At 45.9% G+C, this 24,513-nt stretch overlaps 1 protein-coding gene and 1 long non-coding RNA gene across 38 annotated transcripts in view; one reads left to right on the top strand and one right to left on the bottom strand.

Annotated features, from left to right (window-relative positions):
* Window positions 1-24,513, top strand: part of AOPEP (aminopeptidase O (putative)) — a 302,298-nt gene that overhangs the window by 96,298 nt on the left and 181,487 nt on the right. The window lies entirely within an intron of this gene.
* Window positions 644-3,794, bottom strand: LOC306643346. Its single transcript, XR_013758909.1, has 2 exons — window positions 1,746-3,794; window positions 644-1,617 (listed from the first exon to the last, which is right to left on the bottom strand). It is a non-coding gene; the product is annotated as an uncharacterized lncRNA (long non-coding RNA).

The following is a 24,513-nucleotide window of genomic DNA, read 5'->3' on the forward strand; positions in this document are numbered from 1 at the left end:
GGTTGATTTTCATATATTGAAAATAGCTCTGTGTTGCCAGGGTAAGACGCACTTGCTTGTGGTCTGTTCTTCTGTACTCTTCTCCCATTTTGTTAGGGACCTTTGAATCGTGTTCCTGAGGACTTCGGGCCTGCAGCCTTCTTTTCTTACCATCCTGTCTGCTGTCAGCATCAGGGTAATTCTGTTGCACTAAGTGAAGGTGGGAAGTATTCCCCTCTGCTTTCTGGAGGAGATTGTGTACATTGGTATTATTTATTCTTTTAGTATTGATAGAATTCATTAGTGAAACTTGGGTCTGAGGATTTTCTTTTCAGAAAGTTTTTAGTTACAAAATAAATTTCATTGTAGCTTAAGGACTATTTGGGCTATCTGTTTCATCTTGGGAGAGTTTGCAGTTTTCTTGTAGCTGTTTTCTTTAAGTCATTGAATTTATGGTGTAGAGTTTTTCATTGTATTCTCTTATTATCTTTTTAATGTCTTCAGGGTCTGTAGTGATAATTTCGTCTCTGATGTTGGTAATTTGTTTCTTTTCTTCGCTCATCTGGCTAGAAGTTTATTACTTGTATTGATCTTTCAAAGAACTAACTTTTGGTTTCATTGATTTTTTTTGTTATTTTTCTGTTTACAATTGAATGACTTCTGCTCTTATTTCCTTCCTCAGCCTGCTTTGGATTTATTGTTCTTCCCCTTTCAAAATAAGCTTCTCAAAATAGTTGATTTTATTGATTTTTGGACCTTTTGTCCCTCCACTGATGGTGTAAATTTCCCTTCACCACTGCTTTAGCTATATTATACATATTTTGATGTTTTTTTCTGCTTATTTTAATATTTGCTACTTTCCTTTGAGACTTCTTTTTTGATCTCTGTATTATTTAGAAGTGTGTTGCTTGATTTCCAAGGTTTAGTAACTATTATCTTTCTGTTAGTGATTCCTAGTTAGCTTAGTTATTGTCTGAGGACACATTTTTGGGATTTCATTTTTTTAATTTAGGGGTTTTATGACTCAGGATATGTTGCATCTTGGTGAATGTCTGATGTGTATCTTACAAGGACGTCTGTTCTGCTCTTGAGTGGAATGGTCTACCCAAGGGTCCCTTTCCCCATCTGCCTTTGCCCTTGTGTTATACTTGGCTTATGTATTTTATCTATGAAGATTGAAAATTCCATCAGAACGTGTTAGCTTTGCTTTTGCTTGTCAAGAATGTTTTAAAGAACTGGACCTGGTGGTACACACCTGTAGTCCCGGTGCCTTGGCAGGAGAGTCCGAGGCAGGAGGATCCCAAGTTTAAGGCCAGCCTTGGCAACCTAGCAAGACCCTGTCTCAAAATGAAATAAAAAGGACTGGGGATGCAGCTCAATGGCAGCGCACACTGAGTTCCATCCCCAGCACCACACACACACACACACACACACACACGCAGTTTATTATACTTCACCGTTTCTATTGCTCTTCCTTTATTCCTTCCGCTTAAGTAACTTCCTGTAGTGATTCTCTGAGCACACATCTGCTGACCCCTCCCTCCAAATTATCTTAATATACCCTCTCTTGAGAGTGTCTTTATTTTACCTTCATTCTTTAAAGGATATTTTCGTACGATTCTTGATAAATAGCTTTGTCTTTTAAAATGCTGTGTTACAGGAGCTGAAGAAATAGCTCGTTCTGGAGAGCGCTCACTTAGCAAGTACAAGGGCCGTGGTTCGAATCCCTGGTGTCTCAGAAGAGGAGGGAAAAAAAAAAAAAAAACAAAACTACTAAAATGCTGTGTTACATCCTCCAGGGTTCTTGGTGGGAAATTCATCATTGAAAACACAGTTCTATTATGAGGAATACGGGAATTTCTCTGAATGCTTTCAGGAGTTTTTTCTTTGTCTTTAATTTTTTATATTTGGCTATGATTTGTCCCAGAATTGAATTCTTTCACTATTTCCTGTATGAATTTTGCTCATCTTGAATCTGTAGATTTATCTCCTTTGCCAAATTTGTGGGATTTTCAACCATTATGTCTTCAGGTGCTTTTTGTGCTCTGTAGCTTTTCTTATCTCTTTCTCTGGGAGACCCCAGTGATCTTTCAGTTTGGCTTCAAGGGTCCCCAAGAGTTTCAGCATTTGTTTTTCATTTTTTCCCCTCTTTTCTTATTCAGGTTGGATTCTGCTGGTAGGGCTCAGGTTCACTGATTCACCTTTATTATTACCTGCTGTCAAGTCTAGCCAATGAGGTGGTGTTTCTTTCTTTTTAAATCTTGGTATCTTGGGATTTTTGTTTGTTTTTGGCGTGTTTTGTTTTTTGAGACAAGGTCTCACTAAATTACCTGGACTGCCCTCAAACTTCAGATACTCCTCCTGCCTCAACCTCCTGAGTTGCTGAGAAATAAAGGTACGTGCCACTGTGCTCAACTAACTGGTCATTTTCTTCTTAAAGTTTTTAATTGGTTCTGCTTTATTTTTTCTATTTCTTCACTGAGACTTTCCATCTTCTTATTTCAAGAGAGTTCACCCTTACTTCCTTGAGCATTTTTACAGTAACTATTTTAAAATGTTTGTCAGGTAATTTTAATATCTGTCATCTGTTGTCTTTTCTCAGAAGATTTTGATGATTCTTCACATACTTTGTAATTTGGGGTTGTATTTTGGAGATTTTAAATATCATTTCAGGAGACTTGGGGTCTTATTTAAATCTATGGATAGGTCTGTTTTAATTTTTTTAAAGCAGTAATTGATGACTTTAGTTTTAGGCTGCAATTTTGAGTGGCCTTCTGTGATTTCAAGGTCTGTGTGTTTTTAAAGTCCCCGCAGTGCTGTTTGGTCCTCTGTCACGTGCATACCCCCGAGCCGTGTGGGAAGGGGTGGTGGTCTGTCCTTTGGCGTAGTTCTCAAAGGCTTTGGAATGAGGTTAGGATTTGATCTCCACCTGCTTAGCTTGAGAGTGAACTTGGGACTCTGAGAGCATCTTTACGGGGTTCTGGGCCCCCCTTCCCTGTAGTCTCTTAGGTACTTTCTGGTGCCCTGAGCCTTCAGGCCTTCTGGCCGGAAACCTGAGGCTTTAATTCCTGTGACAAACAGCCGACAACTGGGCCCAGGTCGGGACCAAGCAGGAGGAAGTTAACATAGGAGGCGAGGCAGCCTCTGGGACCATCGCTCCCCCAGCCGAGGGGCCTAATGCCCAGCTTCCACTGCTCGTCACTGTAGCCACTCAGACTGACTAGGACTGGGGTGTGAGCAAACAGGGAGGGGACAGCACAGGGGGACTTCTCCTAACCTCCGAGTGGTAGGTGTTCTTCCTGCCCTTCTGGCCACCCGCCCCTTCATGTTAAAGGAATTCTTCTGGAGCTTTCTGTCCACCCCTGCTCCCTAGCCTTGGGTTTCCGGCTGTGAGGAATCCAATCCCAGGGATGCTGGAGGAGAAAGGTTCCGTAGTTTCTGCATTCTGGTCTTCCTCCGTAACCCCTGCTGGCTACTTTTCGGAGGCTTCATACAGTTGCTTCATGGCACAGTCTAGATTCACTTCATTGGGAAAAGAATGAAGTATACTTTTGGACTTACGGTACTATGTTAAGTCAGATTTCTATCCCTATAATGAAACACCTGAGATAATCAACTTATAAAAAGAAAAGGTTTCTTTTGGCTTACTATTTTGGAGGTTCCATATACAATTGATTCCATTGCTTTGGGCCTGTGGTGAGGCAGCACATTGTGGCAGAAGCACATGATAAAGCAGAGTTGCTCATCTTGTGGCCAAAAATCAAAAGAGAGCTGGGTGGGGTGTCCAGGTCCCACGAGTCCCACAGTGTGTATGTGTGTGTGTGTGTGTGTGTGTGTGTGTGTGTGTGTGTGTGTGTCTCTCTCTCTTTTTAATTTTTTTTTAAGTTGTAGTTGGACACAATGCCTTTATTTTATTTATTTATTTATATGGTGCTGAGAATCAAACCCAGTGCCTCACACATGCCAGGCAAGCATTTTACCACTGAGCCACAACCCCAGCCCCCGACAGTCTCTTTTGAGAGCACACCCCCAGTGATCTAAGGACCTCCCACGAGTCCCTTCTCTCACACATCCCTGCACCTCCCAGGAGCTCAACTTTGGACGACCTTTAACAGGTGAGCCTCCGGGGCCTTCATCTTCCCGTCTGTTGCAGGTGTCGTCTGTATTGCAATAAGACCATGAAAGACTTGGTGGAATTGGTTATGGTGATGATGGTAATTTAAAAGATCAACACATACTATTTTCATTTACCAAAACTGAGTAAAATTCAAAAATCTTTTCAAGTTAGAATTTGAATATTTATCTGACATGGAAATAATAGTCAAGAAGAAACAAACAGGACTGGGATTGTGGCTCAGTGGTAAAGTGCTTACCTAGCATGGGTGAGGCACTGGGTTCGAGTCTCAGTACCACATATAAATAAGTCAATTAATTAAATAAAGATCCACTGAAACTAAAAAAATACTTAAAAAAAGAAGAAACAAACATAAACAATAAGAAAATGTCAGTCTTCAAAAATTCCTAAGTTGCCCCCCAAAACTCATTCAAGTGCCAGTAACCTTGTATCATTTGGAGATTGTGGGGTGCCATACACTGTAGGTTTTCACTGTTCCTCTTAGTATTTGGGGTCACCTCTGCTTTGTTTTCTGTGGTCTTTGTATGGTGCATAACGGTGGGTCCACAGTCCAGGGGCACTGGTTTCTCCAGCGAGGTTGGGTGCAGGGCACTTGCACCTGCTCCCTCCTCAGGCCCAGGCCGGAAGCTCCGGGGAGCAGACACCACCATGCAGCCCTGTCTTTAGTTGCTGTCACCTGCCTCTGCCTTGATTGGTGGCACTGCCCTTCATTCAGTGACTTAGGTGCAGAGCTGAACTCACCCTGTCCTCTGCTGTACCCTCCAGTCATCAAGCATGTCTTGCTCCTCTGACGTATCCCTGAACGAGGCCTCTCCTCGCCCTTCCGCACGTGCTCCTGATTGAGGTCCTCCCTGAGGGGTCCCTGCCTCTGGCCTTTTCCCTCAGATTCTTCTCTGCTCTACTGACAGGATCGTCCTCTCTGCACATCCGACTGTCTGACCTGCCCGAAAGCACGGTGCCCCAGACCCTTCCCACTGCCTTGCCGGCACCTGCTGTGCTTCACTCAGCAGGAGCTCTGGTCGTCTCAGTCCAGAGTCCTCCATCCTGGGTTTTTTTCATGCCTCGCATCTTCTTTTCCATCTGTCCCCTTTGCTTAGGCTGCCCTTCCTCTTTCTCCACCCTGTCCCTTGAGCCTGGCAAGCTCCTACTCACCCTGGAAAGCCCATTTCAGGAATGCCCTCCTCTGGTCTGTCTTTGGTCAGCCAGTGACCTACAGCCAGCCTCCAACAGGTTGCCTCCTGTGTCGGCACCACCAGCCTTCTCATACTCGGGCTGTCTCGGAGTGCAGTTGACAGTGCCTGGCAGCTGAGGCTTGGGCAGAGGCTGCACGGCTGGTTTACCACCACCATTTTGGCCTCTTTAGTGTCCTGGGCAGGTTGGGTGTCAGACAGGGACACCCATGAGACCTTGAAACCACTTTTTAAAAATGGGTATTGTAGACACAGCTGAATTTAAAACTCTTTCATTCTCGCCTCATTTACCACGATGAGCATGGCTCTTGGACACCCTGTTAGTTTTCAGAGAGGAAGAGATCACGTTATTTCCCTGGTTTTTCTCTCATAATCCAAGCTGTGATAGTTACACGTGACTTCTGTTCTCCCTCAAATAGACCTTCTCATGTTCTTATATGTGAACACGCAAGCTTGGGTCTCGGTGTGGTTTTGTTCAGTCACTGCTGTCTTTTTGTTGGTAAAACCTATGCTGCAGAAACAGTGCCTGGATAAAGTCAGATAAAGTCACCACTTCCTCCAACTATGGCTTTTCTATTTATTTTGCTCTATGGAGTTGCTCAGTCATGCCTGGTATATTATTTAAACCCACAGATGTGTGTGTGCATGTGTATATGTGTATTTTTTAAAATTAATTTTAATTGTGTGTTTGTGTGTGTGTGTGTGTGTGTGTGTATTTTTTTTTTTTTTTTAACATCAGGGGTTGAACCCAGGGATGCTTAACCACTGAGCCACGTCCCTAGCCCTTTTTATATTTTATTCTATTTTGAGACAGGGTCTTATTAAGTTGCTGGAACTGTTGTGATCCTCCTCCTCAGCCTCCTGAGTTGCTAGGATTATAGGCATATGCCACCATACCTGGCCCACAGATATATGTATTTAATGCCACTTCATGCCAGAATCTGTTGTCACTGGGGATGCAAGATAAATCCAAAATCTGTGCCTGGAAGAACTCATGACTGTGGGGATCAGATGCATCCGTTGAGGCTCTCATCTGTTGTGCGGCTGGAACAGGCCAGATGGGGGCTGCTCTGAGAGAGGAACCCTGGTCTGATGGCTTGCAGCCCACGAGGCAGAACACAGTTCCTGGAGGCAGTCAGAGAGTCTAGTAGAAATAGGAAAGTGGCCATTTCAGGGGAAAACAAAGAAGTCCAAGAATTTAGGCAACCAACAAATATTTATTGAACACCTACAACGTGCCACATTCTATTCTAGATGCTCGGAACAGACAAACTCCATCCCAGTGTGAAGTTTAAGTTCTGTTGGAGGAGGTGCTAAACACACAAGTGATTCCATGATTGCTGTCAGGTGAAGGTGCTGTGGACAAGGGCAGCCGGTTCAGGAACTGAGAGGGAGGAGACCTGCCGCCTGCAGGGCTCAGGTGGCCTCCAGGTGATGTGCTTGAGCACAGACCAAGATGAAGCACAGGAAAGAGGGACAGGGCAGCAGAGCCCATGCCAGGAATGACTTGGCAGGGTGGGGCAACTGCCAGACAGACAGACAGGTCCCTGGTGGTGAATGAATAGGGGAGTGAAATTAGAGCCAGTTTTTGCAGGCCCTTCATGCTGAGCACCATGTGGGGCACCATTTGCCTGTTTTGTGCAGGGAATGACACCTGGAAGGATCAAGCAGGATGGATGCTTGACTTGGGGGGAGGACAAGGAAGGGCAGGTAAGGGGAGACGGAGGTGGACAGATGATCGAAGAGGCCCCCGGCAGGATGATGGAGCTTGGGGTCGGTGAGTCTCAGCGGATGATGTGACAAGTGTTCAGATTTGGGACATGTTGAAGATGGGGCTACTGGGATCTTGGAATGGATTGTAGATCAGATTTGAGAGAAAGAAGAATCAAGAACAAGATTTGGAGCCAAGCAAAATGTTGGTGCCCTTTTGTTGAGATAGGGATGATGGAAAAAAATAAGTTTAAAGGAGAAAATCAAGTTGGTTTTAAATTTGTTGGAAATGTCCAAGAGGAAATGAAACTGGAGTTAAGAGGAAGCCCAGGACTAGGGACATAAGTTGGGGGCACGAGTTTGGTCTTTAGGTTTAGGTCTTTAGGGTACAGATGTTGTTTAAGCATATCACCGGAGAAGTGTGGGGACTGAGCCTGGTGGTCCAGCGGGTCAGCTGCTGAGTGGGCTATATGAGGACTGAGACTGGACCACGGGGCTTGTTTCAGTGGAGGTCGCTTGTGCCCTTAGAAAGCACCATAGTGATGGAACAATGAGAGAGAGTTGAATTGCAGTGAGTGAGGAGAGAATGTGGGTCAGGGCAGTAAGATGTCAAGGGCAGGACGCTCTTTCAAGGAACCCTACCCTGAGAGCAGACGTGGGGAAGTTGCTGAGGGGGGCGTGCCGTCGGTCAGGATGTTGTCAGGGTGCCGCGTGTCAGCACACGTGTCTGCCGAGGAGAGCCTTCTGGGTGAAGCCGAAGACGCTGGTGAGAAAGGAGAGGGTGGAGAGGGGCTGGGGTCTAGAAGGGCAGCAGGTCTCCGATGGGCACGTGAGGTTCACTGCTCTCAGAAGACACGTGGAAGTGGACGAGGGAGGCTGGGACTCGGTAGTGGAAGGGTCAGGAAGGTCCAGGTCCTGCCTCCAGCTGTCTCTGCTCTACTTCCCTCTGCGCGGTTCCCTTCTCCCTCCCTTTCCCACACCCCGACACCCGGGCTGGCAGGGACCACAAAGCTCTGTATTGCTGTAGCGTCCCCTTTTCCAGAATGGGCCTTCACTGTTGTCCTCAGGCCCTAGGCCTTTTCTCTTCAGACCCAGGAGCTCCCTTGTCCTCACAGTACGTCCCTCGTCCTCAGGTCTCTGCAGATAGCATGGCAGAAGCAGAAGGCGGGAGGAAGAGAGAGGGGACCTGGCGCTGGAACCGTGGGTGGGGTGACGGTGAAGAACCTCCTCTACCCGCCCAGGTAGCTGGGGTCTCATTTTGAGGTGGCAGGGGAGCCACTGGCGGAGAGTTAGTGGGAGGAACCGGGTCTGGTTGGTGAGGTGGCCCAGTGGAGGGGGCTGTCCCAGCGGAGGTGCTGACCCAGCGGAGGGCCTGATGGAGAACCTGGGGCAGGAGTTTTCCCACGGCCGTGTGGGCTTTGCTGCTTCTGTGCTGCTGAGGGTTTGACATCTACCTTTCTGAAACTGAATATATTCTTATAGAAGATTAAGGAAAATGAAATCAATTCAAGAAGTAATGAAGCGGAACCATGTTAGCTGCTAGGCAAGTAACTGATTTCCTTCAAAGGTCCAGCCGGTAACAGAGTGCGAGATGGGCCCTTCGTGTGTGGTAAAGGAGGAGACAGGTCGGGGAGAAAACGTGAGCATGTGGGAACCGAAACAATCTCCTTGGTTACTTCTGACATCCTTGGGCCTTCTGTGGGGACAGCTGATGGCTTTGAACAGGCGAAGGCGAGCCCGGGCATTTCAGTCCCTACCCACAGCACCTGGCAAATCAGTGCTGTACCCAGGATCTCAGTGGTGTCTGAATCTCCAGTTCGTTACTTGGTCCTTGGAATGAAGCAAAGTGATAAATCTTGACTGTAAACCAACCGCAGGACTGGGGACATCTCACTTAGTCTTTGACATTCAGGCCCCAAGTGTGCCACAGAATCTCTACAATTCAAAGTGAGAATTACTTGGCTCCCAGCAGCAGAGGAAACACAATAGTGCACCTAGTCCCCATGTCCCCACGTGAAGGCCCTCTGACGGCAGCCTCTCAGCAGCATGGACTTCGAGCGGGGAGGACGTGGAACCTGGCTCTGGGATGGCTGTAAGGGCTACGATTCCTGGCTCCTGTGAGTGGCCGCCCGAGGGACCACCCCCTGAGGGAGTGGGGTCAGCCTTACCACGGGGTCGTAGGATGTGCCCTGAGTTCAGGGATGCTAAAATAGGGGTGGGCGACGCAGGTAGGAAGGGGAGAAAGCCTGGCTTAGAACTGAAACTTGAGTAGCTCAAGTTTTCATTTAATTCTAGATTGTGGAAAATTTTACACTTTACACACAAACCTGTATCTTATCTGAGTTTAGTTTGAAGTGTTTTGCTGATGAATGTGACTCCACAGCTTGGTTTTAGGATTAAATGGGATAGTGCATGTGAGGGATTTATAGCAGTTGCAGCACATATTAACAGCCCAGCAAGTGCTGTAAATAATAGTGATCATCTTTCTTCCCTTATAGTTTCCAGGGGGCAATGGATTTTTTTGCAGTATTTTCAATTGTAAAATGTTATCATTTTACTCAGTAACTATTTTGGGGGAGGTGTATTGGGCAAGGAACGCAGCACCTCGTGTGCTAAGCAGGTGCTGTACCACTGAGCTCCACCCCCAACTCCGCACCTTTATTTATTTATTTATTCATTTAAGTATTGCAGTAATGTCTCCAATACCTTGGAAGTATTTCCAGTTGCAGAATGTTACTTACTAATAACACCTTTTTGCTAGCAACAAGAAGACGTATTCTTTCAATAAAGTTATTAATAGGCAGAAAGACAAATGCACTTGCCGAATGCCTAACTGAACCCAGTGCTAATCAGAGGCATCCTCTCTTGTCCACAGATCTAGTGTTTGATAGTTCTTTTATTACTACTACTACTACTACTACTACTACTACTACTACTACTACCGCTTGTGGTACCTAGGATTGATTCCAAGGCCGCTCAACCACTGAACTACATCCCAAGCCCTTTTGTAAAATTTTGAGACAGAGTCTCACTAAGTTGCTTCTGGCCTTGGTAAATTGTTGAGGCTGACTTTGAACTCGCAGTTCTCTTGCCTCGGTCTCCCAAGCCACTGGGATGAGAGGTGTGCACCACACACCTGGCCTTGCTACTGGTGGACATTGTAGAGGTGACCACCAGCATGTATCAAGCCACGGTACGTACCACGGTCTCACCTAAGCACTGTGCATTCAATCCTGATCTAATTCTCCCAGCGACCCTGTGAGTTGGGAACTCTTATTTATTATCATGTTTTGGACAGAAGACTGAAGCTCACACACCTGGTGAGGAGGTGGTAGGGATTGGAGCCCACCACTTGATCAGAATGTGTGCCCCTCCTTCCTCACTGTGCTGTGACAGACCCTCCCGGGGGCCTCCCAACAGCAGTCCCCCTTCCCCCTTGCTGGAAGGGTTCCTGCATGTCTCAGAGAAGATGCTTCCTGTCCACAGTTCCATGAATTCTTCCTGCTTCATCTAAGCTAATCATGGTGTCCCATTTCCCCTTGCCAAGAATTTGGCTTGGTGAGGGGACGTGACAAGATTCTGGCTGAAGGAGTATGAGGAGAAATCTGGGGAAATTTTTGTCACTGAGAGAAAAAAGACACACAAGGAAGGACAACTCTCCTCCTCTCATGACAGGGTGTCTAGCAGTGCTCAGCCATCTTGCCACCTGCCCAGAGAGGAGGCCAGTAGCAGGACAGGCACAGCCAAGCAGATGGCAGAGACACAGAGCCAGGCCTTGGCAGTCCGGACGCGGGCACTTGACCTGTGCTTTTTGTCTGTGGGAGAAGACCACCCCTGGTTTCTCAGGCCAGTTTGAGTTGGCTTTTCTGTTACTAGTAGACAGAAGTACCCTAATTGGGAGCATCCTCCAGGTGTGTCCTGGAATGCTGTTGTCATGCACATGGGTGACAGGTATGTGAGATACAGATGCCCTCCACTCTTAGGAGGCCAAGAGGGCCTCCTAAGAGGCCCAGCCTGTGACCTCCAGCCTTGAGGAGCCTTGGTGTTTAATCAGGGTGGATAGGTTTGTGTATCATATACATTCATTTGAATATCCTAACAGATCAAAAACATAATAGTAACATATATGTCAGTGTGTCTCCATAAGTAAGAGTATTTTAAAGAGCAAGTGAATGTTTCTAAGAAAAGCCTTTGCTCCCGGGTCTGGGCTGAACAAGCCCTCCAGACCTCATTCTAGTGTGCTTTCTTCGGAGACGCCTTCCCCAGCTTCACAGGCTGTGGACTGTTCCCTCCTCACTGTCCTGAGGAAGGTTGGTAATATTTCTGTCATGGTACTTACACCATTGAGACTTAATGGTTGGTTTTCTGACTGTCTCTGCCAGTGGACCTTAAGGTCTTGAGGAAGGGCGTTCTCGTTAGTAGGACTCAGGAAGCTCAGAACCACGCTCAATGGTGGGAGCTGAATCTGCTACCTGTGGTGGTCCTACTAGATACTGCAACCCTCGAGTACTGATTCTCAGTCGTCTGCTTTTTAGCAACTCTGGTGCTTGGTTCCTGTCCCTGGAGGTGGTGATTTATTTGATGTGGGGCCCAGCCCAGACCTGATACATTGAAGGCCACAGTGATTCCAGCATACGGTCAAATTGAAAGCCTCTTAGAGGGAGAGAGCAGTAGCCAGAGGAAAAGATGTGACGGAGACGTTTTGAGAACTGTGATGACAGTGGAGGCGAAAGGAACCAGGATCAGTAGGTGCCACTAGATGCAGAAGGAGCTTGCACAGCAGCCCTGGGAGTGCGATGCGCACAGAGCAAGGTGAGCCCAGCAGGCACGATAGTTGGGCAGCTACTCTGGGAGATACCTGTGACAGTGCGCCTCATTCCACCTGTGCTTTGGGAACTCCAGGGAGGCTTTTTAAAGTAGAAGTCCTTGGGCCCTGCCTCCAGAACGGATTAAACTGATCTGGGGTGGAGCTGAGGCCGCAGAACTTTTTGACCTTTTAAAGCTTTTAAGGTTGTTCTAATGAGTTGCCAAGGCTGAGGACTGCTGCCTAATGAAAACAGCAGCAGCGTTTACCTGTTGAGTGTTAGAAGCCTGGCAGAGGCCATTCAGGCTCCCTGGCTTTCGAGTCATGGAGGAGAGGCTGGGATAGGCCAGGTGGTGAGAGCGCTGGCTGGAAGCTGGTGGAGGGGTAAAGAGGAGGAGCGGAGGCCACGCTTCTGTACGAAGTTCACTTGGAGTGGTCAGTGGTGTCTGCAGTCATGACAGCTGTTGGCCGAGTAGCACACAGACTATGGCAAATGGGAAAACCGAGGGCACAGTTTTACAGTGTGGCCCGCAGGTGGCTGGGGACCCCTTCCAAGTCTGTCAGGTGATCTGCAGGTGCCTTGGCAGCTTCAGAGGAAAAAGCAAGTCATTTTATTCACACACATTTTACTAATGAACGTTAATTTTGAATTTCACTGGACTCCTGTTCTCAGTAATCTGTATTTTCTTAAGGATTGCATTTGTGCTGGAAAGACTGGCTTGGCTAGGACCTGAGGGCAGTTTGTCTCATCTAACACTTTGTTGTTAGTTATTTACCATTATTCATGTAAATTTGCATTGATTTCAGTTATTATATGCCAGTTAAAAAAATATGGCTCGATTGTGAGGGCAAAAGTAGAGATAGAGAGCCAGGCGTGATGGCAAAGCCGGAAAGCCCAGCAACTCAGGAGGCTGAGGCAGGAGGATCGCAAGTTCAACGCCAGTCGCCTCAGCAGCTCAGCAAGACCCTAAACAACTTCTGAGACCCTGTCTGAATAAAATATAAAAAGGGCTGGGGATGTGGCTCAGTGGTATAGCACCCCTAGATTCAATCCCCAGCATCTCCCCTTCCCCCAAAAGTAGAAATAATGAGTCAGGGAAACAGGAACACTTGTAAAAACGTTAGAGCTGTGAATAGAGAAAGGGACTCCAGTGCAAGTGTAGGAGGTGTATTTGTGACTGATGCCACCAGTAGTTCCTCGGCGGATGGCTTAACTCCAGAGCCAGAAAGGGAAAAAGGGCGTGAGGATCTGAAATGAGGTGCACTGGACTTGCAGTCCACTCAGCCCTACTCCACTGAATACCGTCCCTTCTCTTATTTTTAAACACAACTTAGGTAGACCTGTTAAGAGTCTTTCCAGAATAAACCTGTGCTTCTCAAGGTGAGATTGATGAATCACAGTGATATGAGAAAGGAGGCCGAAAGGACAGAAATGGTACGCAGAGCTCTGCTCCTCGCAGAGTGCAAGTGTGTGGCCTGGGGAAATCCAAAGGGAGGCTGGCAGGATTTCTTCAGCCAGTGGATGTCTGCGATGCCTCTGGGACCGTGTGGAAAAGCAGTTGCTTTGGGTATTTGTGCTTGGGAATCTTTCATTTCACATCTGGGCAGAATGGGGAGGTTATGAATCAGCTCTTTGCAAATGTGTGGTACTTATCTAAGAGAAGTGCTTGATGTTTTCAATGAGGATTAAGCTACTTAATACTAAGTACAAGAAATCCTAGCGTCTCATGGGTCCACACCTGTCTTCCGTATTAGCTTTGGCTGCTCTGACGGAAGCAGTTGAAGCAGGCTACTTACGTGCTTACTTGCCCCACAGTTTTGGAGATTCAAGGACAGACACCTACATCAGCTCAGTTGGGATGAAGGCCCTCTTGGCTGTGTGACATCATGGCAGATGGCAGTGGCAGGAGTGTGCGTGGGAGCAAGCGATCGGTCTTGAAGAAATAGCCAGAGAGCTGGGTGGGGCCAGGCTCAGGCTTTCAAACCACCCTCTCTGGAACCCCTTCCAAGGCAGGGTGCTCGGGGACCTGAGGACGAGGCCCCGCCTCCTAGAGGTTCTGTCAGCTTCCACATCTTCGCGCTGGGACCCAGCCTCCAACACATGCGCTCTTGGGGACCAAGCCATGTCCAGACCATAGCGCCATTTCTGGCTGTAGTCATAGTGCCAGCATTGTCACAAAGAGCTCATAAACGTTTGCTGAATGAGTGGACTTTTATTAATTACTCAGAGAAAGAATTAGCGGTTATGTTTTAAAGCTATATCTAAATGCTGCAGAATGCTTGCCAAATACAACCCCAGAGGAGAGTGGGCATCTGTTTGTTGCCCTCTTCCCTATGGAGCATTTAACCCAGTCTTCCAGCTCTTGAATTTAATGTGCACATTGATTTTAACAAGCATCAGAGGAGAACTTGGTGAGAAATCAGTTCCTGATTTCTAGGATTATGTTGAATCTCAACACCCAGATACATCTGACAGAGGCACCAAGCACTTGAGGCTCCTTCTGACAATGTCTGTGTGAGTTAGGATTTTCTAATTGAGAAGAAATAAATAGTAAGAAAAGAAACTACCTGGGGAGACAGCTCAAACTGTTTGTCATTATATCTACGATGACAAATAGTTCGTCATTGTGTGCAAAGTGTGAGACGTGCAGTAGCTAAATATTGTAAACAGTATCACCCTTCTCATTGATGCAAATTTAAAAATAATTTTAGAATATCATGTTTTATCACTTACACCTTGTGAGGAATCTTATTTTTAATTTGCCTGTAACTGGTGGTTGCCATGGGTCAGATGCCCATTAGGTTTGATAAATGATGACCTAGAGATAGACGGAACGTTTTCAAATTCTTCTTACATAAACAACATGAACAAAGTCACAGGTGCCCCTCTTCTCGGATTCTGGGATGTGCTTCAAAAAATATATATGGCCAAGGGCAGATGCTCCTGTCGTTAGATGTCACTGCTGAGGAAGCCTTAGAATCAGAACCTCAGCGCTGGGACCTACACTCTGCGCAGGTTTCATACCAGGGGCTGTGCCTGCTGTCTCTCAAAGGTCAAGAACAAGCCCTGGCTGGGGCAGCCAGCCCCACTGGGCCCCAGCTCTGGGCTGGGGACACAACAGCAGAAAGCCTAATGCCCCTGAGTTTAAATGGCTGGGCATAGACCATGAGCCTGTGGACCAGCACCCTGTGCCCACAGCTGCGTCCACCCAGCAGAAATACAGTGACCACAGAGCCTGTTCGTTTCAGGGTGGCTGGTAAGAGCTAGATATAAAACTGGATACTTTACTACAAACTGTTTGACCAAATATTGTCTTCCATCAAAGATAAAAGAAGGAAAGAGGAACAGGAAGGTAATGGGGTATTCTGTCTGAATATCATTTTGAAAAAAACTGGTGAAAAGCAGTTTTGATTTGCCTCTAAGAAATGAAGGCTAGCTTGTCATTATTTCAGCTGGTAGACACACCTAACATCTGAAGTAAACATGGAGAGGTGAAGGTCCATTCATGGCCCAGATGATAACACCAAAATAAGGTCTACAGGCCCCAGTGTGAGCCCCAGCATGGCCACCCAGCTGCTGCTTGTCCTCAGGGGAGTGACCTAACCCTGGTTTCTTGACCTCAGTTTCTCATTTATAAAATGGGTCAACTGAACTTAATAATTCTGTCCTTCTCTCTACATAGTATGATAAATGAAGTGCTTTTCAGTTTTCTTAATTGCTTCCCAAATCTGCTCTGAGTTCTCTGAGAATCATCTTCAAGAGGAGGTTCTCTTACATTGAGATATCCCCCCGCCTGCCTCTCTCTGTCACACGACTCAGTCACTTCACCTGATTTCCTCTCCTGCATTATCTCTCTTCCTCACCTCTTCTAGAGTTATGAACTCTTACGGCTGTTCTTCAAATGGTGATTTCTTCAACTGTATTTTAACTGCTGTGAACATACCCCTTGTGTGTTCTTAAAGTGCAGAGCCATATTGACAGTAGCTTTGAAATTTTCTGATTTCCTGTGGCAGGATTAACCTCCAACAACTTGACATCCTTTGCCATCTGGAAACTCTGAATGGAGCAGCAAGCTGGCCGGTCCAGCAAGAGGCCGTCCCCGGCCCTCTGGGGGAACACTGAGTGTTAAAGCACATTTCTTCCCAGCTATCTCATCTCACAACCTCCTGTGAAGTGAAAGCAAGTCATTGAAGGTTTCTAAGGCATCTTCTCTTATAAAATTATAGACGATCTTAAAAGTGGAGTGAGGTATCAGTGTGCCAGGTCCAGTCATTAACGTATGAGATAGAATCATGGACCAAAATTAGGCTGAAAGATGAACTTGAGAGCACAAGACTTATAATTTCATGAAATATGATTCTTTAGCTATTTTAGAACAGTTGTTGACTGTAGTTTATTTATTGTATTACAAAAGTGAAAACAGCAGATCTCTATGGATCCAATAACATTTTGGAAGCAAAGTAAAGACATTGTTTACTTTGGCTTTCACAAAAGTTCTGAGCTTAGAAGTATTTTTAGCCCTAGGAAGATTTTTTTGTTTTGTTTTAGTCATCATTTGGAAAAAATAAAATTTAGCCCTAGTCATTTGTTACATTGTTGAACCTCTTAATTTTCTAGTTTCTCTTTGCAGATTTTTGAGTGAGAGGAGAGTGCTGAGAAAGGCAGGGGCTATGCTTCTCTGTGGCCAGGAGGACATTGAACCTACAGGTGGGCGCAGGGAGGTGAAGCCTCCCAGATGCACACACTGTTGGCAAAGTCTGGTTATGGATTCTGCACTAGCTTCCTGTGTCTTCTGTAAAACATTACTACAATTTTGGTGGCTGAAACAGTGGAAATTGACTCTCTCATGGTTCTGGAGGCCAGACCTCTGAAGTCATGGTGTGGTAGACTCAGGCTTCCTCCCAGGGCTCTAGGGGACACTCTTGTTCCTGGCCTCTTCCAGTTTCTGGTGGCAGCCGCTTTCCTTGGCTTGTGACTGTATCATTCCAAATCTCAAGGCTAGCATCTTTGCTAAGAAGTGAATGTTTGTGTCCCCCAGAATTCCTATGGAAACCCTAATGTGTCGATGTGGTAGTGTTAGGAGGAGGGCCTGCCAGAGGCATTAGCTCATGAGGGTAGAGCCCTTGTAAGTGGATCAGTGCTTTATGAAGACTCAGAACCACTTGTTTTCCCTTCTCTCTGCTCTCTACCATGTGAGAATACAAGAAGAGGGTAACCAGCTATCACCAGGAAGAGGGCCTCTAAGAAGAATCCATCCATGTTGAGCTCAGACTGCTAGGCGTCAGAATTGTGAGAATAAACTTCTGTTGTTTATAAGGCACCCAATCCCTGGTACTTCATTCAACCAGCCTGAATTAAGACAATCTCAACTCTCTCTGTTGGTCAACTCTCCCTTGATCACTGTGGACATGTGAGATTGCATTTAGGGCCTACCCTGATAAATCCAGAACTATTGGCCTAATTCAAGAGTCTTAACTTAATCACATCTGCAAAGACCCTCTTTTTCCCCCTAATTTTCCCTTCTCTTTCTTCATTTTTGGTCATTCATAGGCTCCAGGAGTTAGGAGTCGATGTCTTTTGGGGGCCAAATCTCAGCCTATCACAGACTCCATTTGTTCCAAATGAGTCAACTAGATGTCAAGACTTAATGTCTCCCACATCTTCTCAGCCTGTTCCATCCTGATATAATCTGATAAATGTAAAGAACAAGGGCTTTGGGGTCATGCAACCTGTGTTGGAATCCCTCCTATGCTCCTCGCTGGTTCTAGGACTGGGTAAGTTGCTTAAGGTCTTCACACTTTTGTTTGTTCATCTATAAATGGCAGATGATATTATACCCGAGTTTTTAGTAAACTAATAAATAACAATTCAAAAAGTATTTATTTAGGATTTACTATGCACATGACACTTAACAGCTGTAATGATATGGGTGTGGTCCTGGTCCTCAAGGACATGTAGTCTGGTTGAGGAAATGGTCATTAACCAAATATTCTCCAAATGTAATACCACACTTTGGTAAATGTTGCACAGGAGCGACTCCCAGCAGGGTCTTGGGGAATGTGCCTCTGAGGAATTGATGTGGAAGCTGAGGTCTGAGGGGTGGTGTGCAGAGAGACAGCCTGTGGGTTGGAAAGAGCTTCAACTTGGTAGGAAGTAAAAGAAGTGTTCGTAGAATTTAGTGACCTATGGGAAGATGGGGTGAAATGAGATTGGCAGCACCATCAGGGATCAGGTGAGGCTGGGCCTTCTAGAATCTGAGCTTTGTCCCAAGTGCATTGGGAAGACTAGTGGGTTAAGAAGTTGGGGATGGGGTGGGGGAGGGTGATCCAATTTGATTTTATAGGCTTGCCTGCCTCTGGTTGGAGAATGAATTGACAGGGAAATCAGTAGTGGTGGTAGAATGATGCGATCAGTCATGACCTCAGTCCAGGCAAGAGGCCAGTGTGGACTGAAGAGAGTGCTCATGGAGGCGATTGGAGGGGTGTAAGATATGCTCTGAAGAACGCAGAATGAGAGTGTTGTGTGTGGGAACTATTGAGGAAGAGGGAGATGTCAGGGAACACTCCCAAATTTCTGGCATAAAGAGCTAGAAGAATGGGGGCTCCTTGGCTGGGATGGGGACAGGAAGAGGGGCGGATTTGAAGGAAAGATTCTGAGTTCAAGAAGTTGGCACATGTTAGGTTTAGGAAGCCACTTAGCCCAGTGCCTGGCACAGGGCACACCATGAACTGTAGCTGCTGTTTCAATGGCTTCTAATTCCATCTATTTCAGAAATCACAACTGGCAGCTGAGTCGGGAACCTGGGTTCTAGCTCTGGCTGGGCCATGTTAGGTAAATGGCTATTTCAGGGCATCATATCCTTGTCTATAATTGGAGGCAGTTAAACCAGAGTCTTTTTGCCATCCCTCTCAGCTTTATGTGCGGGAGCTGCTGTGACATTCTTGGTGTTGACCACCTGGAATCTGCTCTGGCCACTGGATCTGCTTTAGAGGGTGAATGAACCAGGAGTCTGCATATGGGTGGCAGTTTCTGGTGGAAGCTGACGTCGGCAGATCTCTGGCCAAGGCAAATTTTGGCCAGCAAGAAGGCCTCATGACGAAGGGGAGGATGTGGTTTGAGGAGAGCTGCTGCTATCACCAGACCAGCGTGAAATTAGCCAGGCTTTGGGGAGACTGCAGCTGAGGGCGGCTGCTTATTAATTGGCAAATTTACATGATTTGGGGCACATGGAGAAACGGTAATGGGCAGAGAAGGTGCAGAGAGGAAAACATACTTCCTTCTGCCCTGTGTGTTCCTCTGTCTTTTGCACAGGGTCATGTCAGAGCCCTGAGAGTACCAGGGGTAGAGCATCTCCAGTCAAGCTCCCATAATTTGCAAAGGAAGAAAATCAGGGGCTGGGGATATAGCTCAGGACTGGGGTTATAGCTCAGTTGGCAGAGTGCTTGCCTTGCAAGCACGAGGCCCTGGGTTCAATCCTCAGCACTGCAAAAAAAAAAAAAAAAAGAAAAAAAGAAAAAAGAAAATCAGGTCAACAACGAGTTCCATGGTGGCCCAGCCAGACCACGGTACTTGGTCTCCTCACACCCGGCCCACATGTTCCTGCTCATCCATACCCCCAGGAGCAACTCCTGTCAGCTATTTTAGGCCCAGTTTTGTGGAAAAAGCCCTTTGGTTTCATGTGTCTTAGTCTAGACCCCAGAAATCTTATTCATCGCTTCTGATGCCCTGTTACAAAAGCCTGGTGTGAGGTTCCTTCCGGGTCTCTCGTAGGCGTGCTAGGCGTGCTTCATTTCTCAGCAGGGGCTGGTTCTGCCCAGATTCCATAGGGCTCTTCTGTTTGACTCACCTTATCTGGTCTCCACGCTGCTCTGGCAGGGTCTGAGCTTCTGAAGAAGCTCCATGGATGCAGACAGTGCCCAGGGTTTTTGTTAGACTAGACGGTGCTCTTTTACTCAAAGGTGTTTGGTGGGATTTTAAAAAACTCAGCATTGCTTTTGTTGATGAGAAGCAGCTGAAAGGGAACTTCCTAGGCAAGTTGCTTCCTTCTCCTGTGATTGTGGTTAGGTGGTGAGTAATTGAATTCCTTGGCTGCTGCCTTGGAAGCAATGACTGGTCATTCTGTTGCTTTATGACTCCTTCACGGCGTGGGAGGCAGAGAACACCACCTCTACCTAACAGTTTGATTTCCAACACCTCATCAGCGTGCGTAAGTGAGACTTCAGATGTGCCCGCTGGGTAGCAGGAAGCACGTTTCTCCCAGTCACCTCTGGGCTGTCTGAGCAGGATCCCTAAAGAAAAGGAGGGACCTCAGGTGGGCCTCTGAGGCTCAGCAGTCGTAAGCAGGCATATGTTAGACGCAGGGTCCGGAGCCTAGATTCACCTCCTAACTGCGGGGTGAGTGGGGAGGTAAGCCATCCTTTATGGGGACTCTTTTCAAGGCGGAGACACCATGTTCTGGGAAAAGGGAGGGCTTCCTTTCCAGAAGCCACACATCTGCTGCCCTCCTTCCAGGCTCCTTGAGCAAGCTGTGCTTGTTACTGAAGCTGTCCCCCGCTGCTGCTCCCCGCCCTGGAGACACCCAGCTAGTTTCCACTGCCACTCCAGGTTCTGCCCCCTCAAGGCCAGCTCCTCCCTGGAAACCCCCGCAAGAACCCCAGTCCTTCACAGTCTCGACTTTTCCCTTTGTGTTGGTACCTGTGGGTGGGTGTGCTGGGGAGAGGCGGGTGGTGCATGTGTCCGTTTTCACTGGCTAAATTATTCACTTCTTAAGGACGAGAACTCAGTTTTGAATTTCCTGGTATTCTCCCATAGTATCAGGCTTAGTTCTGGGGACAAAGTATTGTGCTTATTAGATTTGCCCCTTTGTTGGAAAGAGTTCTTAGTGTGTTTATTAAGTAGTAGATTTTTAAAGATGTGTAAAATCTTCACACATGGGCCTGTTTTTCAAATTATAGTTTTTAAAAGTTAAAATAAGATTTGGTTTGTTTACCTGTGACAGGAAACTCAAAATAATAATGACTTCGGTGAGAGAGTTTGTTTCTTTCCCCGTGTAGATAGAGTAGACATGGAGAGTGACTGGAATGGACTCTGCAGTAGCAGGAAGCCTGTCCTTGCTCTCCTGCTGCTCTTCTTTCCAAGCCAATGATTTTCGTTCTCAAGGTCAGCTCAGTCCACAATGACTGTTAGAGCTCCAGCCATTACGTGCACATCCCAGGCAGGCAGCGGGAAGGAGGCAGGGAGGAAGAGGGTGAAGGGCCACACTAGCTGTATTTCAAGGGACTTTCCCACAAGGGGTTGCTAAGTACTTTTACTTGCCTCTTATTAGTTCAAACCTAGCCAACGCTTAGTTGCAAGGGAGGCTGGGAAATGCAGTCTCTATTCCAGTGCAAATCATGTGTTCAGTGGAAATGTGGGGGTACTGAGTAGAAGGGGGACAGTGGCTAGACTTGCAGACACGTGGGCCAGTTTGGATACAGTGAGGTACACTGGAATAATGGAGTCTTTTAGTCTTATTAACAAATTCCTAAATGGGGAGCTTTTTTGCATCTACCATGTGCTTGGTGCTATGCTAAGTATTAGAGCAGAGGACGCGACAGTGGTCTTCACTCTCAGGAAGATTACAGTGCAAGGAGATGAGACAGACATACATGGGAGAACAAATACAAACAAGGCAGTGAGTGGGTATAGTAAGGACTATAAAGTCAGTCACATGGGCTTAATTGGTGTCAAAAACTGTCCATCTATTGGGTAGCACTTAGAGTTGCTCATTGCATGAATGAGGTATTCAGCTTTCATCAAAGCTGTTTTGGTTTCTCTTTTTGGACTGTGCCTGTAAATCTCTGAGCTTTTTATAGGGGAAAATGTGTTAAAAATCGCTTTGCTGGACCATTCATAAGACGATTTATTTAGACTGGAAAGTTTTAAGCTGACATTTCTAAAGAGTTTATATCTGGGCATGTTTATATTAAGGTTTTATTTATATAATATAAATGCACATTTTCAGGAGCCATTTATTTAAACATGTAAAGGCCATTAAGAAAAGTGTTGTCAGTTATAGAAGAGATTTCTAATGGTATGTGCTTAATAAAGCAGCATAATTTATAAAATACTTAGAAAAAATGTGAATGTTTTATACTTCATTCCCAAGGGAGGAATTTTTATTTCCCTACATTTCACATACAATGGTGGGATTCAGTTATTTTAATTGTGTAATAGGTTGCTGTTGAAGTCAGGTCTTTGCAGAGGAGATCCCCTCCAGCCCCCCCACTTTATAAGTGACTCAAACAAAGGGCCACCAGTGACACCTGTGTGGCTTAGGTTTGGCATACTTTATAGCAGTCCATGTTGATTTCTGGAATCTTGTAGTAAAACTTCTTAGGGTTAAAAAGAGATTTTATGCCACTGTCCTTTCACGACCCCTCATTAACCCACACTTGAGCAATGTGCCAGTGTCTCAAGCTAATTGTCAGCTCTTTAGATTCATGGCTTATCCTCACATAAGGACATTGACAACCGTGAACTGAAGCAGCAAGAGAACGTCCTCCGTGTTCGGAATGTCTTTAAATGAGAGTCCTAGAGAACAGTTCTGGATTTTAATGTAGAAATGTTAATCGACAGCAGTAAGCTGGGCACTGACGACAGCTTAAACAAACCAGTACATAGGGGAAAAACAGGAAATCGACCCAACAATTCCATGTAACAGATTTTATGTGTCTTTGTTAAGATCATCATGGCTTGTTTTCATTCTTTTTTTAACTTCCTTTCCAAAATATGCTGTTACATTTCTTTGCAGTGTTAGGTACAGCTTTCATTTAACAAGAACTCCTCACTTCAGTGGAGCTGGGTTTCTGTGACATGAGGAAACACAAATGAAAGGAACCCCTGGTTCTGTGGGTGTAGCCAATGGATGATCAATGTGCGTTTCTGCTTGGAGGTGCCTTGCCAGCTCCAGGGCCACCCTTACTTGGTAGCATTGCTTGGCATTTTGTGCTGTGGGAAGGCCTTGTGCTGACTGTTGTTGTAGTCCTAACTTTTAACTTGACCCTCTGTTGTCACTGTAATGCAAGAAACCATTCCTGTTCGTCAGGGACAGCTGCGTGTGTTCAGGGACTAGATGGGTAGGTTCTCACAGAAATCTGACCTGAGACGGACAGATGTAGGAGCTCTACGTAAGAACCTATTCTAAACAGTCAGAACTACTGCTAGACAGAAATGCCAAACATTCCGCCACGATTTTACTTGATAATAACCACCCTGACAGCAGAAAGCAGCACCCCAGCTTCATTACATCACCTGGGGGAGGATAACAGGCCTTGGCGTTCTAGCTTAGATTTGCTACATTTACAGAGGATGAGGGCCAGTGAAAGCTAGAAATCACTGATGCACATACAGACATCTCCATACTTTCTTCTCCACGTGAGGAGACCATAGAAGGCAACTGCTGACCGCGAAGCAGGGGCAGCGCCAAGCAAGCGAACTGAGCACACAGAGGGCCATGTGGCTCAAGAGGAAATGGACTCGTGTTCCCTTTTCAACCTTCTAACAGCCACGTATTCCCAAAGACTCGTTCAGATAGGCTTACCAGTACGTTTTATTTTGTCAAATGTGGGGCATGCCCAGTATGAAATGGGGAGCCCTGAAATGCGATACGTCCATCTTAACCAGCTCAAGGTTCATTCGATTCTTCGAGCTCTAATCCTGTTAACTCTCATGCACAAAGGAAATTACAGGGCTCCTTTCTGATGGCTCTACCCAGGCTTCATGGCATTCGTAAACTGACTTTTAAATTTTACAAATAAAGCTCATTGGTTCACTGCAAATGTAACAAGCCTCAGTGAAGCCACTTTTCAAAAGGAGCATTTTAGATTTTTTTACTTTAAGAGAAGTTCTTAAAGGATGTTGATAATTTCAATAATTTCATTGAATTTGAGGATTTTTAAAAAGCAGCTCATGAATAAGCAAGTTTTGGATATGAAGTACATCAAATACATGACTTTTAAAAACTCGGTCTTTGGTTTTATGAATTTCATTGGTCAAATAAAAAAAAAAAAAAAAACCAAGCAATATCACTGTGACCACTGTTCAGATTGGATTTTTTAAATATATATATGTAAGAGCTTGATGATTCATACATAGTCAGTTTAGAAAATGAAAAGATTTTTAAAAATTTGTGTTACGTAAAAAATTCAAAATGTTGATGCGAAAATGCATTAAACTTAATCCTAGCTATATGTCCCTTGGACATAGATCTAACTCAGCAGAATTCCAAGATCTGATTATGATGCTGTTGGGAGCTAATCCCATTGTGGTGAGCATGAGCTAATGACACATTAGTCCCTATTACATTACATTATATACTTTGTCTGCTGCCTGCAGTTCTGATTACATTTAGTTCCTAACATTTAGATCTGGAACAGCAAAATCTTCCTGTTACTACCTATCAAATTTATAAAGCTTTTCTCTAAAATTCTGAACTCTTTTAAATCTCCATTACTTAAAATTTCATCCAGCCCTCACTGAAAAATCAGGGAGGATGTGTGTGCATTCTGAAGTGCTCGCTCCCGCGCAGTGCCAGGCTGTCAACACAGCCTGCTCTGTGTGGCGGTGGCCTGGAATGTCTAGTCACTTCAGTTTACAGAGCAGTTTGGGGTGTTTGCTTCAGAGGTCACTTTAATGTCATCCTCAGCAGGCCACA

Source organism: Sciurus vulgaris (assembly GCF_902686455.1).
Source record: "Sciurus vulgaris genome assembly, chromosome: 13".
NCBI lineage: Eukaryota > Metazoa > Chordata > Mammalia > Rodentia > Sciuridae > Sciurus > Sciurus vulgaris.